The 15,989-nt window shown below is 42.2% G+C and overlaps 1 protein-coding gene across 1 annotated transcript in view; it reads right to left on the bottom strand.

Moving 5' to 3' along the window:
- The window catches only part of Znf217 (zinc finger protein 217), a 44,339-nt gene extending 31,605 nt beyond the window's left edge, over positions 1-12,734 (bottom strand). Inside the window, exon 1 of the mRNA XM_060382778.1 lies at positions 12,693-12,734. The gene's annotated coding sequence lies outside the window, so the exon portion shown is untranslated. The remainder of the gene's footprint in view (positions 1-12,692) is intronic.
- Positions 12,735-15,989: the final 3,255 nt, after the last annotated feature.

Genomic DNA, 15,989 nt, shown 5'->3' with positions numbered 1-15,989 from the left:
ATATAAACACACACTAAAGAAATGTAATTTTTTTTTCAAAAGAACAATAAATAAATATTCCTGACAGACATGGTGTCATTTGTCCGTTTTATCCCAGCTCTTGGAGGATAGAGGCAGGAAGATCAAGTGTTCAAAACAGCCTTGACCCCTTGAGACACTATCTCAATAGTCAATCTCCTAGAAATGGTGTGTTGTGGTGCAGGCCTGTAAGCCCAATGCTCAGGAAGCTGAGACAGAAGGATTGCAAATTTGAAACCAGCCTGACCCAAGCTACAGAGAGGACTGATGGCTGGCCTGAGCTATGCAGAAAGACAGAAACAAAATCTGGACCTGGCAGCCCAGGCCTATGTTAGCACAGAGAGCTGGAGGCAGGAGTCCAGAGTTCAAGGCTAGCCTTAGCTACACAGCAACTTAAGGAACAACCTGGGCTACATGAGACCCTATCTCCACAAAATCTAAAATACAAATTCCCAAGGTAGGTGCCAACTTTCCCCTACACCTCCTTCCCCTTGCCCCTCAAAGATTCTTAGTAATCTTGTGATTCCAGGCCACATCTCTCCCAGGGTCCCTTTCCTTATTCACATTATCCTTGATTCCTATCTATGTCACCTTGTTCTCACTCTCCCGACCCCAACTTCCCCCTGACCGAGCAATAACCACAGGACTTCTTTCCTTTATGAAAATCTCCTTTTTCACCAGAACGTGACTCAGTTCACTCTCTGGACACCAGGATGCAAAACCATACTGTGGCCCCAGCCAACCTTTCAGCCTGATTCACTCAGTAAATATTTACAGTCCATTCCTTTCTCCCAAGCGACTAAGCCACGTGGTAATTACAGGGTGAGACTAAGACCAATCAAGAGTGCTGCCCTCCTGAAGCTTCTACTTTAACAGAAGCAGATGTTCCTCAAGCTTAAACACAAATAAGCAGAGCGGTGCATAAACACAGCATCTACCCGGAAGAGGCGATCACTTAGGTGTAAGAGAGGCAAACACAAGGATGTCTGAAGCTTCATTAGAGCAGGGAAAATCTAGAAACTTTGAACAGCCAAATTTCAGAATATAAACAGCAGTTTATATTCAATAAATACTTATATTCAATAAAAAGAGAGTTCTCATGCGGCTAGATCACCAAGACAAGAATTAACACAATAATCTAGAAAAAAAAAAAACAGCTAGATGTGTATACGTATGTACACAGGTGCCCCTTCCGAAACAAAAGAAAACCTCAAGATCATGCGATATACTCTTTCAAATGCTTGAATATCAGGTAAGGCCACTACAAAAGTTACTAAATCTTGAACAAGACAGGACAGAAAAATCAAAACAGTTTGGGGGTAAATGTTTTCAAGCCTTTTTATATGTAAGATATAATTTCTCTATATAATTAAAAATTAGTTGGAGCTGGAGAGATGGCTCGGTAGTTAGGAGCACTGTCTGCTCTTCCAAAGGACCCAGGTTCAATTCCCAGAACCCACATGAGAGCTCACAACTGTCTGTAACAAGGGATCTGACACCTTCACAATAATGCAATAAAATCAGTGGCCTGTAAACATATAATTGCATGACATAAGCTAAACACAAAAGACCAACATTCCTTCCTTGAAATGTAGCATCAGAAAGTTTAAACTCAGAGCAGATCCAAATAAATTTTAAAAATCAGGTGAGGTAGGGCACATCCAAAATGCCTAAACTCTCGAGGTGGAGACTAGATCAGAAGTTCAAGGTCATCCTAGGCTACAGAAAGGGCTTCAACACAGATTAACACTCAATGAGACCCACTTGCCTTTGCCTCCCTGGTGCTAGGATTGAATACTTTAGCTTAAATATTTATAGTGAAAAGAACGTGCATACATGGATGGAAAATTCAGGGGCATATTAGTATAATTAAATAAAAGATCAAAATGTTGAGATCCTACCTTCCACAACAAGGAGGAAACAGATCTCCCCTTCAAGGACCTGCCTTCTAGTCAGGTAAGGTTAATACACAGGGCCAAGCTGCCAGGAAAGCTCTGAATCAAGGGGAAAAGTTCTGAAGGAGGTGGAGTTTGGAGAGGACCTCTAGGAACAGGTGAAATGCCTACACAGCTTTTCTTCCTTTCTTTTTTTTTTCCTTTCTTTCTTTCTAACTATCTTTCTTTCTGTACAGATTTGAAGATAACGGAAGTTAGATAATTCCAGGTTTAGGGACAAAATGATAATGAAACGAGTAGTATGATGTGGAAACCAGTTGAAAAACTGACCGAGGGCAATGTATATCGGCTGCCTGGAGCCTTCTGGCCATGGTATAAGCAGAGTAGCAAACTGTCTCAGTTATTAAGTGAATCATTTCCTCAGAGAGTAATATAGACCATCTCTGCAGCAACCACTTAGATATATAAGTGCGTCCAACTTTCGGGTCACTTTTACAACAACAATGACAAAGATAGCTAACTAGAAAAGAAGAAGAAAAAGAAAAAAAGGGTAGGTTGTGTTGGCACACGCCTTTAATCCCAGCAGCCCAGGCAGGCAGCTGTGAGTTCCAGGCCAGGCACATAGGAAACACACGAAAACAAGTACTGGGACCATGCTCTGTGCCAGTATTAACTCCACATAGTGGCTTTGGCACACCTGAAATCCCAGATTCGGATGGGTGGAAAGCTTCTCACTTCCCTGGGCTACAGGATTAATTCTCTGATTAACTCATGTATGTAAATCCTCTTACAGGCAGGCAAGGTGACATACACCTGTAATTCCTGCACTTGGAAAGTAGAGGCAGGGGGTTCAGGAGCTCATGGTCACCTTCGTCTACACAGCAAGTGAACTCCACGAAAAAAAAAAAGTATTCATCTCTGGAACCTCAACTGCTCTGTGAGTCCTTTCTCTCTGTTTTAATAAAGTCTATATTCCCTCTGCTTAGAAAGAAAGGGAGAGAGGGAGGGAGAGGTGGGGAGGAAGAAAGGAAGGAAGGAAGCCAGCCAGCCATGTATCCCATCAATGCCTAAAATGCCAGAAGCACTACGAAGGGCAGGAGATCAGAAGTTCAAGGGCTGTCTGAGCTACTGAAAGCTAATCTCAAAATAAATAAATAATTAATAAACAGCCCCCAACAGAAAGAGAAAATAGGCGATCCAAGATGACCAAACTCTGATTTACTAACTTCTCCTATTTGAGTTCTCTGGCTGGGATGAAGCCCTGTGGCGTGTCATCTGAGCAACAGCATTTGTCATGGATTTGGGTCTTCCTGAATGGGTCTTCCAGGCCAGACAAAATACTCTTTGAAGCAAAAATTAAAAATTAAAAAAAAGTACGGGGTCACCCCTATTAGAACACCATGGTATGCCCTTGACTGACTTAAATTTTTGAGGTCCAAACCAAGATCTCACTGCCCACATGCCAACCTTCACCACTTAGAGGTAAGTCTCTCTTCCTCTGTTGCTTCCATTTTACAGATGGAGGAAAGGGTCCTTGGAGACACTCAGACTCTGCATTGGGGGTTTTCGGCGCACTGCAAGCGCCCCATAGAGTCACACTACTCCATAAAGACCACTGATTCTTGGAGTGGTGGTTATGGACCTGTAATCCCAGCCAAAGACAGGATGACTACAAATCCAACGCCTGCCTGGGCCACAGTTCAAGATCAACTCTTACAGAATATCCTGCCTTTTTTTTTTCTTTTTTTCTTTAAATTTTTATAATAGCTTGTCTTAAAATACAAAATGAGCACAGGGCTGGTGGCAAGCCTTGGGTTCAACACCCCTGTACTCAAAATGACACAAAATACCAATGACCAAGGCCACAGACTCCCACCATCACCTGGGTATATACCCACAGACGTACACCGACTGGTACGAACAACGCAGGTGGAATTACCTGAAGCACGTAGCTTAACGTGGGCAATCCTCATGGAGCAATCCTCAGGCCCGCACTCGCGACCTCCTCCAAGTTTTACAGATCCAGAAAGGGGCCAGCTCAGCCTTAAATACCAACGGGAGGGCGGGGCCAGCAAAGATGCAACCAATCGACTTGTAAGGACTTGGGCCTACCCTAAAAGCGAGGTTAGGATGGGACCTACACAAGCACCTACTGGGGCTAGGCAACCGGAAATGAGCAGACTAGCCCTCATGTACTTCCGGAACTCCATCTTGGCCTTTGCTGTTTGTTGGAACAATAGAAATAACGGGTCCCCCTGAGGATGTGAACAACCCATCACTGGACACCTCTGGTGGTTGTTTGTTTGAGGCAGAGTCTTATTTAGCCCAGGCTGGCCTCCACATCAGTATGTAACTGAGACTGGCTTTGAATTCCCGATCTTTGGCTCCATTCTCTAGGTGCTGAGGTGCCAGGCTTCTCTATTTTGGCTCTTTTATTTATTTGTTTGTTTGTTTTTTATTTGAGGGGTGGGAGAGGTTGAACCCAGGACCTTATAAATGCTAGGCAAGCGCTCTCGCCCCTATGCCACATCCTCAGCCTGGCCTGAAAACTCAAGATGGAGCCTGCAGTAGCAACCGGAGAATAAAAAAGCCAAGAATCTCTCCTTTCCCTGTTCCCAAAGAGCCTTCTGATTTAATCCCTCTGCTCCTCTGAGGATTTTTTTTCTTTTTTAAGTTGTTGACATACTTTTACAAAGACCAAGCTAGGGTGTCCTCTTGAGAAATATTTTAAGAGACTGAGTTTTGTGTACGTCCTAGAAGGAGTTTCTTTGACATCATGGAAGGGTCAAAACACGTGATAGTTGGACCAACTTTCCTGCACTGTTAGACCAGACTCCTCGAACTCAGATCCACCTGCCTCTGCCTCTGCCTCTGCAGTGCTGGGCTTGATGGTGTGCATCACCACGGCACGCCTAAGAAAAGGCAATTAAAATTCAGACTGGGCTTTTGAGAACCAGGAATGCTATGTATGTAGGAAAATGTCAAAGAATTAAAGAAGAAAAGAGAAAGAACTACCCTGGTATGTCCTTATCATCGCGCTCCCCGCTCCCTTACATAAACATAACACCCAAAGAGTTTTCTTTCTCTTCCTCAAAGGGGCGGGGGGAGGGGAACACAGCCGTAAACCTCCAAACCAACAGAGCTGAAATTTTCTACAAGAGCTCGTAACCAGGAGATGTATTTCTTAAAGGAAACAAGAGTGCTGGGAACAAAATAAGCAACCGTGATTGGAAGTCCACAAACAAAAACAGTGTGTCCCCAAGAAAACAAAATAGAATTTGGCTGAACGGCTCCTGTTTAATCCCCTACTGCCCAGCCCAGTGGGGTTGGAGAGGAAGCCTCCTTCCAGAAGGCTGCCAAAGCTTTCAGCGGTGTCGCCTCATGAACTCAGCCATAGGAAAACAAAATATTCACTGTAAAAAGAAAAAAAGAAAAAAAAATTAAACGAGAGGGCGTGGGACCGTGCGTTGTAGACCTGGTCACACTGCAGAGTGGCCTGGGGACCGCAAGGTCATCTCCCCTCCCAGGTCGGCGTGGAAACCATTTCATTTCCACATTTCAACAAGTCCTCCAGTTTCCCCTTTTAATCCAAGTCACTCTGTGGTTGTTGGGCAGTGCGCTCGGAGCCTGTGTTTTCATAGCCACAGAGAGTGTGTATTTGCTTTCAGAAGAGCACAGCCACGTGACAAACACAAACCAGCCTCCCAGTGATTTAAGTGGCCCCTCCAAGCATCTTCCCAGGGCCTCTCTCAGCCTTTGTAAATGGAAGTGTGAATTGTACAGTCCATTTGTACATATAGAAGGGAGACAAGGCAAGGGCCTCACAGATCTTGTACGTCTGGATGCAGCAGTAACAGCCCTGGGCTGGAGCCGAAGAACACAGGCCACAAAGAGGAACAGTTCTTGGGAGAGAAATACCCAGCCATAATGGCTGGAAGAAGGAAATGAACACCCTTCCCTACGTCAAAGGATTATTACCTCACAATGCACACAGCCATTTTTTTAAAGATTTATTTATTATTTATACAACATTCTGCCTGCACACCAGATCTTACTACAGATGGTTATTGGTTATGAGCCACCATGGGGTTGCTGGGAATTGAACTCAGGATCTTGGGAAAAAACAGCCAGTGTTCTTAAGCTCTGAGCCATCTCTCCAGCCCGCACACAGCCGTTTTTAACTCAAAACACGAACTCAAGAGTTCAACCAGTAAGAAGAGAAGCTTGCAGCCATTGCAGAGTTCAAATCCTGAAACCACTAACAGCTGCCCACAACCTGCCTGTAATTCTAACAACAAGGGATCCCATGCTCTTCTGGCCTCATCTGGCACCTGCACACTTGTGCACAAATAGAGAGAGAGACACACATATAAATAAAAATGAAATAAATAAAAGATAAAATTAGAGCCAGGCATGATGGTGGCACATGCCTTTAATCTCAGCACAAGGGAGGCAGAGGCAGAACCAGCCCAAACAAACAAACAAAATAAAATAAAATCACAACTTATGTAATCCTAGTACTTGGGATATAGAGGCAGGAGGATCAAGAGTTTCATGTCATCCTTTGCTACAAGAAAGTTCCAGGTCAGTCTGAGCCTCAGGAGAATTTTTTTTTTTTTTTTTTTTTTTTTAGACAAGGTTTTTCTGTGGCTGTCCTGAAATTCTGTAGATGACCAGGCTGGCCTCAAACTCAGAGATCCACCTGCCTCTGCCTCTCAAATGCTGGGATTACAGATGTGTACCACTACTACCTGACCAGGAGACCTTTTCAAAAAATTAATTAATTGAATTAAAACTTTAATTTTTAGTAGTCCACTGGGAAATAGGTTTAGTAGCAAATGGAAAATCCAAGATGCAACCATACTATTTAAAAAATACAAATCAAAGCCAGGCTCTGTGGCTCATGCCTGTAATCCAGCACTCCACTCCGGGAGGCAGAGGCAGGTGGATCTCTGTGAGTTCTAAGGTCAACCTGGTCTACAAAGTGATTCCAAGACAGCCAAGGCTATACAGTGAAACCCTGTCTCAAAAACAAAACAATAAAAAATAAACAAAATCCTAAAAATATATATATATTAATTTTATGTCCATTGATGTCTTGCCTCCCTGTATATCTATCTCTATGAGGGTGTCAGATCCCCTGGAAATAGAATTACAGACATTTGTGAACTGCCATGTGGATGCTGGGAATTGAACCCAGGTCCTTTGGAAGAACAACCAATTCTCTTAACCACTAAACCATCTCTCCAGACCTATAACTTTTTTTCTTCCAAAGCAAAAAAAGAAAGAAAAAAAAAAAAAAAAAAAAGAAAGAAGTAGAATATTGGTACATATGGAAATATTATATTTAAATCCACCATGCAGGTGGTCCAATCATGAAATCCCCCCAACCATTGAGTGACTGAAGCAAGAGGAGCAGCCTAGGCCCCATAACAAGACTATCTCAAAGAAAAAACCAAAATAAAGAAACATGAATTGAAATCAGCGGCAGTGGAGGTGAATGCCTTTAATCCCAGCAGAAGCAGGTGGTCTAAAGGCATGATCTACAGAGCTAGTTCCAGGACAGGCAGGGTAACGCAGAGAAACGCTTTCTCAAAAAAAACAAAACATAACATAACAAAAGATCAGACCAGGGAGAAGGCTCAGCTTTGAGTGCCAAGCTGGATGGCCTGTATTCAATTCCTAGGACCTACAAGGTAGAAGGAAGAAATTCTCTCCCAAAGTTGCCCTTTGACCCACATGTGTTCCCTGGTGTGTACATACACACAAATAAATAAATGTGATGAACAGAAAAGAATTGAAGGTATTTTCTTATTATGGAAAATTTCAGTATGGATTAAATATTATAATGATACCAACAAACTATCTGTAAAATATATAATATATACATAATTCTCTAATAATTCATATGAAACCATATGTACTTAGAGATGTATACAGAAACCTATAGAAAAGTGACATGGTAAATTGGAATTTATAACACCTTACTAAATTGTAAGAGAATTGAAACAGTTGTGGTTAACACATTGAAATTATGAAGGTGAGTACTGGGTTTGGTGGAATCAGTCTGGTATTTTTGCTATTCTATTTACATAAACTTCAAATTTGTTCGGGCTACTTCTAAATAGCCCTTTTTTTTGTTGTTTTTCAATAGTGGGATATGAATGACCTTTTCACTACTTCCTGTTTTTCTCTAATTATTTTCCATAAACCTGCCGGGTAAAAAACCTTTGAAATCAAAGACGTCTTTGACCAAAAAGAAATTTAAGACGAAGATCTAACAACCTAGTGAGATGTTTTCCTTGTTAGGAAACTCCAGTGCCTGAAAACCCTTGCTTGTTGCCAGTGCATGTGATGTTCTTTTGGGACAGCACTGTGCCATCAGACCCTATGCTGTAAAAACGATCAGAAGATAAAAGGGCGATCTGCCATGAAGGCTTTCAAAGACCAGGAACCATTTAAACAGACACACACACAGACAGCACCTCCTTCCTGCTTCTTACATGTTAAGTGGCAAAACACTCTGGTTTTATTTCTAAACTCCCATGCAGTAAGCAGAGAGCAGGGCAGAGTTCTACATAGCTCTCTGCTGACTCAGAAAGGAAGGGTTCCACATTCCTTAATTAGCACTATCAGAAGTGCTCCACTTCCGGCATCGCGGTTCCCATTTCGCCCTACAACACAGCACGCTCAGCACCCCACAAGTCCACACACAGGACAATGGTGAAACGCCTGGACCGCAGACGGGGCTGCCTCATTTACTGTTTTTTGTCCTGTTACATACATTCTCTTGTTCCTAATGTTTCTCAGATGAAGATGTCTGATAAGTTTCAAGCCTTCAGACATACTCTGTGTATCTGGAGATCACAGTAAGGAATAGATGAACGTGAAATTTTAAAAATATTGCTGTCTCGGCAGAATGTGGTACTGCATCCTTTAATCCCAGCACTCTAGAGGCAGAGGCATGGGGATTTCTGTGAGGGTGAGTCTAATCCAGTCTACATAGTGAGACCCTGTCAAAAAATAAAATAAAATAATCAACAAAAACAGCTTTCTCAGCTATTCAGAGACAAATGATTCTAAGTCTGGTGGCCAGAAGTTTCCTTTTTAGTACCATTTACTGGAATTGTTTATGATCTGTCCTCTTAAGACAAAGCCTTGAGGAAGATTTCCAAACTAGATTACAATGCCATCCAAGGTGGCATGATCAGGTTTGAAGAGTAGGTGGCAAAGCTATCGCAGCTTAAAGGAAATGTCATATTCTCATAGAACATTTATTTTCCTTGTAAACACAGGATTTGAGTGCAGCCACAGTTACTGTGGGTAATGTTCAGAGGGTTCTATCATTGCTGTGCTTCATCTTCTGCTGTTGTTTATTAAGCAAAACAAAACAAAACAGGGTCTTACTGTGTAGTCCCAGCTGATAGAACTCATGGCAATTCTCCTGCTACAGCCCCTTAAGAAGGAATTACATCCAGCCTCGGAAGTGCTACTAGTCCAAGGAAATGGCCACTGCTCCTGGCCAGAGGTTTTTAAGTAATAAAGTTTGACCACGCTAAGGAGTCAATCAACGATGAGGCAGGGTATTACTGGCAAACTGTTTTGAAAAAATATGATTTTTCACATTGGGGGAACCCAAGTCTGTTCCCAACATACTGTGTTCCATGATCCTTATGAGTTTGTTTGTCCCCAAGCTAGTCTGGAACTTGAGATCCTCTGCCTCACAGCTGTGTGCTTCCTCAAACTGTGTAAACTCCTGGTAGATTTTTGTTTTAACTGTAAATAAGACAGAATGACTCCTGCCTGTGACCTCCACACTTAAAAGACAGAGGCTGAAGGAGGCCAGCCAGGACTACATAGCAAGACCATGTCTCAAAAAAGTAAACACACACAGGCCAGGCATTGAAACACATGCCTATTTGTGGGGAGGAATACAAGAGTGAATAAAGCCAACCATCCGGGAAATATTGGAAGATGTCACCACAGATCAAGAACATTTTAGGCTGGGTGTGGTGGCACACACCTTCAGTGCCAGCAGCGGCTACATAGCTGGTTTCAGGCTAGAGCCGGATAGTGAAGCTAAATCTCAAAAAATAAAAGATAAAAAAATGAGGCCAAGCAGTAACGGTGCATGCCTTTAATCCTAGCATGCTGGAGACAGAGGCAGGTGGATCTCTGAGGTTCTAGGCCAACCTGGTCTATATAGTAAGTTCCAGTATACCCAGAGCTACACAGAGAAACCTAGTGTCAAAAAACAAAAACAAAAACAAACAAAAAACCAACAACAACAAAAAAAGAGAGAGAAAAAAATACATACATATGTGTGTGTTTTGTATATAGATTTATTTTACATACATACTTGAAATACATTTATTTTATTTTATTTTATTTTAGTTTAGTTTAGTTTTAAGACAGAGTTTCACACTGTAACCCAGGATGACTTGGAACTCAAAAATTATTCGGCTTCCACCAGCCCACTGCTGGGATTATAGACATGAGATTCCATGCCCCTCTGAAATACACTTACTTTAAACAAAAATTATTTGAGAAGCTGGACAATGATGGCCCACGCCTTTAATCCCCGCACTTGACAGGCAGATCTCTTTAAGTTTGAGGACATCCTGGTCTACAGAGTGAGTTCCAGGACAACCAGAACTATATAAAGAAACCCTATGGCGATGGGATTATATAAGATTTAGCAGACATATGGAGAGCCATTGGCCTTGGAGAGTTGAATAGACCTTGAATTAAGGATGTATGTTAGTTGAATGTCAGTTTAGAATGCTGGTTCAATCCATAAGGTCCTGGTTCAATCCCAACACCAAAATAAATAAACATCTATATAGATAGCTATAGATATAGATGGATGGATAGAGGAAAGGATCTAATATTAGGGAATCATGTAAAACTCAGTTTGCTCTAACTAAGTTTTTCTTTTATTTTTTTCTTTCTTTCTTTTTTATTTATTTATTTGTTTATTATTATTTTGTTGTTGTCGTTGTTGTTTCTTTTTGGTTTTGCAAGACAGAGTTTAGTTAACCTGGACTTGCTTTGTAGACCAGGTTGGCCTTGAACTCACAGTGATCTGCCTGCTTCTGCCTCCCTTAGTTTTCCTTTTAAGACCAAATAGAGTAGCTCATGCTTGTATCCCCGCATTCTGACATGCTCAGAAAATATGCCCCCACTAAATAAATTTATAAAATATAAAGAATATCACCCTTATAGAAGCATAACTCATAGACTTGGACTATTCCCATCATTTATTAGTTTTGTAGTCAAATCTACTTAGAACAGACCTTACTTATTTAGCACTGTACAGACATTGGGGAGGAGGCTCAGGAGGAACACTTGTACAACATGGGAAAGGCCCTGAGTCAAAATATCAAAAACAAAATTTAAAAATTTCCAAATATAGCACATTATTGGGCATAATTCTTCACCAGAGAAGAGAAATCTTCTTTCAATGTAGAAGAAATAAAGATTGAAATAAAATTTATCTAATTAATATTTGGGGATAACACTCACATCTAACAGAAGTTTTGCTCATCAAAAAACAAACAAAAAAAGGTGTTGGCAGGGACTGGAGAGGTAGCTCAGAGGGTAAGGGTATGTACCACTCTTGCAGAGGACTGAAATTTGGTTTCCAGCACCTACATCCTTCAACTCACAACCTCCTGTGACTCCAGTTCCAGGGCAACCAATACCCTCTCTGCACTCTTTGGGTACCTGTATTCACATATTAACACATACACACCATCAAAAAATTAAAAATAAGCTCTTTAAACAGCAGCAAAAAGATAGGGTCTGGATAACTCTCAGAGCTTGACTCCTTCCAGCCCTGTCCATTAGAAAACATATTTTTGTTGTTGTTGTTTTTGGTTGTTTTTTTTCTTTTTCCAGATAGGGTTTCTTTGTGTAGCCCTGGCTGTCCTGGAACTAACGCTGTAGACCAGGCTGGCCTCAAATTCACAGAGATCCAACTGCTTCTGCCTCCTGAGTGCTGGGATTAAAGACATGTGCTACACCACCCAGCCAGAAAATACTTTTTAATGAAGCAGAGTTGGAGATTTTATGAAAATAAAATTTTAACATAAACCTACTATGAGGATCAGGAGAGAGGGGGTTGCTCAAAAGTGTGGGTACAGGCTCCTCAAGGGAGAAGAGACAGAAACTATTTTACCCTACTCTTTATTTTTCTTAGATATTAAAAGACTTTCATGCCTCTCTTCATTTCCAAACTATGGAGCAGAACATGTTAACCCAGCAGGAAGACACTACAATTCATATCTATAATGAGTCAAAGATTTTTGTTTGTTTGATACAGGGTTTCTCTGTGTAACCTGTCTTGGAGCTCACTTTGTGGACCAAGCTAAATCTTGGACTCGCAGAGATCTGCCTGCCTCTATTTCCTGGGGGCTGGGATTAAAGGCATGCACCTGCATGACAAGTGAAGATGTTTCAAAGCTTTGAGACTTCCATATCCTAGGTTCCATCTGAAGAATGGCAAAATAATAATAATAATAATAGTAATAATAATAGTATATAGTTAGGGACTGGGAGTTGCTTGTCTGCCATACACAAAGCCCTGGGTTCTACCCTTAGCACCACATAAACCCGGCACAATAACCCAAGCCTGTAATCCCAGTGCTGGGGATCCAGAAGTTCAAGGTCACACTCTGCTGTATAGAGTATTTGAAGCCAGCTTGGGTCACATGAGATCCTGTCCCAGAACTTGATTAATTAATTCCAAGCTTTTGCCTAGCACACAGGGACACTCACCATGGCTGGTAGATTCTGTTCTGTTCCTATAGAAAGAGTGGGAACGGCGCTCAGTGGCAGCCAGGCACTGAAGACCTCTTAGCTTCGGTTCAAGCACTGCTCCCTCGCCAGCCAGCGGTGCCTGCCGAAGCTGCAGATGTTGTCGGGACAGTTAGATAGCAACCTTGGGGCTCCTGGCCATACTGATATTTCCTCACCTATCTTCATTGGTTGGAGTTATTTCCTTAGTCACAGACTGGCCGTTTATTGGGAGGATGTCAATAGGAACTACAAAGATAACGAATTATTTAAACAAGAACACAAAGTATATACATATGTGCTTTTTCTTTTGGGGGGTAACCTATGATTTTGTTTTTGTTTTTGTTTTCTGATTCTTAAGTTTTAGGTGGTTTTCAAAATAGCAATCATGTGTTTGTGTGTTTCCTAGGACATTTGAAGGTTTAAGCCTTCTGCAAACATTTACATTTCTGACCAGCCAGCAGCACTTAATATCTTCAACACTTCCTAAGATTAGAAAAAGGAGGAGAAAGCTTAGAGAGAGATTTGGCAAACAAGCCTGTCATGATCTGGCAAGGAAGTGCCGCAGCGGCAGTATCTGGGTCTGAATTTATTGGAACATTTGAAAGCAATTAAAATGTCTCCTCTCCCAACTTATTTTTGTTTTAGAGCACACACAGGCATAGAATTAAAAAACGCCATCACAATGGAAATGAATTATCAAGCTGGTCAGAGATGTTTCTACCTCTTGGGGTAGACTGCGTATAATCCATTCTCAGAGTTTCTGATTGTCCCAGTAAGAATAGTTAATGTCCAGGGGCATAGGAGAAGAAGGAGGGAGGGTGGGATTGGGAGGGGATGGGGGAGGAGGCTACAGCTGGGAAACAAAGTGAATAAACTGTAATTAATAAAAATAAAAATAAAATAAAATAAAATAAAAAGAATAGTTAATGCTGGGCTGAGTGGTGCACACCTTTAATCCCAGCAAAGGCAGGCAGATCCCTGTGAGTTCAAGGCCAGCCTGGTCTACACAGTGAGGTCCAGTACAGCCAGGGCTACACAGAGAAACCCTGTTTCAAAAAGCCAAACCAAACCAAACTAACCAATCAACCAACCAACCAAACAAACAAACAAACAAAAAACCCACAAGTGGTGGTGGTGAAGGTCTGTAATCCTAACCCTCCGAAGGAGAGGACAGGAACTTCAGAAGTTCAAAGCCATCCTCTGCTATGTAACAAATTGGAGTCCAGCCTGGGTTACATCAAACCCTGTCCAAAAATAAGTAAATAGCGGCTGGGGTTATAGCTTACTGGCAAGAGTTCTTGCCCTCACATGAGGCCGTTGGTTCAACTCCTAACACGGCAAAAATTAAAATAAAGCATGGAGAAGGCCTTGAGCAGTGTGTATGTTTGTGTGTGTGTGTGTGTGTGTGTGTGTGTGTGTGTGTAGGCACTTGCATGTGGACTCCTGTGCCACAACCTACATGTGGGGGTCAGAGGTCCTCCCTCTCATTCCACCGCGTGGGTCCCGGGGACACAATTCATCTGTGTCCTCAGGAAGCCCGTTACTCACTGAGCCCTAGGATTAGCCCCGCCCTTGCTTAGTCTCCGGGAGAGACTGCAGGGTTCACCGACCTGTATTTTGAATTTGCTTCTAGACAAAGTTCTGTTTCTCTCTTTCTTTCAGTTTTATTTTGTCTTTGAGACAGGGTCTCACCATGTGGCCCTGCCTGGCCTATAACTCTATTTGTAGATGAGGCTAGCCTCAAACTAACCAAGATCCTCCTGCCTCTGCTTTGAATATAAAGTTTGTCACTTTGCAAAAACAAACAGGTAAACAAATAAATTCATTACACTAAAAAAAAAAATGCTTTTAAAATTAAATCCATTTCTTCCCAATTAAGTATGGCCCTTGCTCATCCTGGTGTGTCCTTGAACTATTTCCAACCCACACATGACAATTTCAGTGACTTTTTTTTTTTTTCCTCCACACACTACCAGCGATTCCGGTTTCCTTTCCCGGGATTAGAGCAGTAGGTGTAAAGCGAAACGCTCAGGGGCGGGCTCGCTCCCGCTCGTCCCTTCTGTTGGATGCGTCCGGCTTGCGGAAAGATCGGGGACCCTCTTGGACCTTGTCCCTGGGCAGGGACAAAGCCCACTTCTGAAACCCGACTGGGAACAGAATCGGTTCCGACCTAACCCGGCAGTCCCTAGGGACAGAAAGTGTGGTTGTGCAATTTTCTCAGTAAGATGACCCGAGGCCAGCGGCTTGTTTGCTGGCTACACGGAGACGACTGTTTTTAGTGTGTTGGAGCCTCTACACTCAGCACTCAGAGCCTGCGACCTCGTGTCGTCTTGGACCGCTGTATTTTGAGAACATGTGGTGGAAATTGGGATTTTTTTTTTTTTTTGTCCTTCTTCCTCCTCTCCCCACCCCTCTTCTGCCTTAAAAACAAGATAAGCCTGTATGCAAATAGATTCCGGGTAACCTCAGATACATTCTCAACTTTATTTGCTGAATTCGAGTCTGCCTGAGACTTGAGTAATTTCTATTTGCATACCTATAATATTACCAATAGCCCACGTCTGAATCACTGGATTTATCGCTCCACGAGGCTGTTTTTCAACCACGCTGACAAGGACAATGGGAGTCCTGTGTCAGTCAGCCGCAGGACTGTTTACGTAGGATTGTTTATATGGGAAGACACAAAAGAGACAGGATTAAAAAAAAAAAAAATCTTTGTTTGCATTTTTAAAATTAATCTTTCTAGATTGCCACAGAAAGTAGTGGGTTTCCTGGCGGCATTTTCATATTCCAGTTCTCATTGGTTCAGGCATCTTTAAGAAAGTTTTAAAACTGAAGTGAGGGCTGGCAGGGAGGGTATGACTCGGGGATAGTGTGCTTGCCTAGTTTGCCACACACACAAAAAGATAAATTAAATAAAATAAATAAAATAAAATGGAAATGTGGCCAAATGATTTGAAATAGTCTTATTCACGTAATTTATACATTAAAGAAACATGCAGTATGCTGCTCCAAGAACACAGCTACTCTTCTTTTGAGGTTAAAAACACGATTTTCTTCGAGAAAAGGTATGCTTCTCTATGTATGCTAAACCGTTTAAGATGGAAAAACACCCCTCAGCCACCCTCCCGTCAACCACCCTAGTTAAACTCGCTGTCATAATACACAACATGAAAAGGCCCTTTACAATGAAGAGGAGGACATCTTGGAAGGCGCTGGAATGGGGCTGGGGAAGGGACAGAGACGGTGCGGGGTGGGGGAGGAGCAGCAAATGCA

Source organism: Meriones unguiculatus, chromosome 4 (assembly GCF_030254825.1).
Source record: "Meriones unguiculatus strain TT.TT164.6M chromosome 4, Bangor_MerUng_6.1, whole genome shotgun sequence".
Lineage (NCBI taxonomy): Eukaryota > Metazoa > Chordata > Mammalia > Rodentia > Muridae > Meriones > Meriones unguiculatus.
The sequence above is the reverse complement of the archived record's forward strand: the minus strand, read 5'-3'. Positions and strand labels throughout refer to the sequence as shown.